A 2,275-nucleotide genomic window follows, 5' to 3' on the forward strand; every position below is an offset into this window, starting at 1 on the left:
TCTGTTGAGATCCGTCACATCCCCATTTTGATATAAGTTTTAAATTTTCCTTCTCTTCACTTGAAAGTCCTTTCAAAACTTCTTCGAGGTATGTACATAACCGTGAAGCAGTGTGATCTACCAAATCTTGCAGTTTAATCTCAGCACATGTGTCAGTGACATGAAATGACTCAGGCTTAGGGTAACAATCAGCTTTCGCTTTTTGTAACAAAGAATAACACGGATAGAGCTGTTTTCTAGCACTGCGTATCACATTGTACTGACTTCGAGACAAACCTGCTTCTACGAACATTGATAAGGCTTCCATTGTTGATAACCGCTGTATATTTTTTTCTTTGTTTTGTGTGACTACTTTACGTATTTTGTATGCTCTAGTCGGGGACTTGGTAATTTCTTTTATGATAGCCGAAGCATCGCTTTTTCCTGCGGCTCTTAGACTCATTTGAGCAGCATATGTTAACGTTGCATCGGGTACCTGCGCCCGGAGTTCTTTTGTTTTGCGCCGTTTACTGCGATCACTTAACTCCCCAAACTCTTTTGAGGGCCGCGGCCGACCAGTCTTTTGTTTTACCCAGGCCGATAACTTTATAGTACCTGTAAGCCACTTAGCATTGTTCTGGAGGAATCTTTCTTCTTTGTACGATGCCGCCGTCCATTTTTGTCTGAACTGCCATTTGAACAGTTTCAATTCCTTTTTGAGACTACTTATTTTTTCAGTTGGACAATTAGTTTCCCTAATGACACAATCCTCCATGTATGCGAACTTGTCATCAAGTAATCGTCCAGAACTTTGCTTTATATAGTTGTAGAGATCTGTCCTACTTTTCTCCCGGACAGTTTCTTCAAATCCTATGAGGACAAAAAATATTTTAAATTTAGTACCTAAATTACTGTTTCATATAAAGAACTATATTTCGAAAAGGCGGATGTTGGCGGATTATGTTTTTGGTTTAAATGATAGTACACAAGATAGGCTAATATTTGTGCTATCATTTTTGACCGAACCTATCCGAACTTTATAACTAAAACACTAAAAAAGGAAAAATAAAACTATAATTTATGCTAAGTTTAATGTTTGCTAATAAAATTTAAAAAAATATTTATATGAATGATTACAAATGAATATAAGTTTTAAAATACAGTACATACCTCGATCTTCAAGATCCATTATAAAAAACTTCACTTCACTTCTCAGAAATCTTACAAAAGCGGTTAATAAAACTCCGTTTTTACAAGCGACGAGAACAAAGACGTGCGATAGGAACAACGACTAAATTCCGACTGTCGGAGGGGCAAACAAAATTGAATGACACTTGTAAGGTGATCGGGGCGTGACGTCATAACTATTCAACAATGAGAAATGAAGGTTCATTTACTAATTGGGTACAAATTTTGATTTCGACTTTTGACCGGTTTTTTGCTTCTAATACCCCATAGTGCGGTGGAAAAATAGTGTTAGGATCTACATACATACAAACCTTAAATATACATATGTTACTTATTACAATCACTAAACAGTAATTAATCAAAAAATTGTTTTGTTTAACAATACAATAAATAAAATACAGTTTCTAGTATTCAGTAGATTGGAATTAGTGCAACAATGTACCCAAATAAGTGTCTGGCGATCATTGCAATCAACAATTGTTTTATTTGAGTGCCAAATACAAAACATATTGATTTATACACATTTATATAAAACACACATGAAATAAATAATTTAGTTGAAATACATATATTGACCAGGAGTTGCCGAGTTGTGGCTACGGTGAGTGGTGACAAATGGTGAAATACGGGTCAAATAGTCAGTTTATATTTGAGTTAAGCTCGAATATGAGTAAAAATCATATCGTATGTACAAATGTGACCATACAAAACCTTAGGATTACTTATTCGTGTGCAACGAGTGGCGACTTGCCCGCTCGTGTCGCCTCATGCTCCTAGACACACTCACTACGAACAAACATCACTTCTCAGTAGACGATCACCCGCCTCGGCACTTGCTGCGTGCACGACCACGCCTGGGGGAGCCTCTAACTCAGCTCCGACACATTCTGTGACCTCGGGGCCATCGCACTGCATTTTTTTGTTTGAATCGTCATTCACATCTCCTACCTCGGTTATCAGTCCGACCACTTGAGCCGCGTCGACCCCGTCAGAGAGTTTTACCATTTTGGGGCTCACTTGCTTCACTTCTGCCTCGACAGCGCTGACGTCCGTCACTTCGGAGAATGCGTTGGTTTGAAGAACAAAGACGTTAGCGGGTGTGTGCGGG

Source organism: Papilio polytes, unplaced genomic scaffold (genome assembly GCF_000836215.1).
Source record: "Papilio polytes unplaced genomic scaffold, Ppol_1.0 DF821322.1, whole genome shotgun sequence".
NCBI classification, from domain to species: Eukaryota; Metazoa; Arthropoda; class Insecta; order Lepidoptera; family Papilionidae; genus Papilio; species Papilio polytes.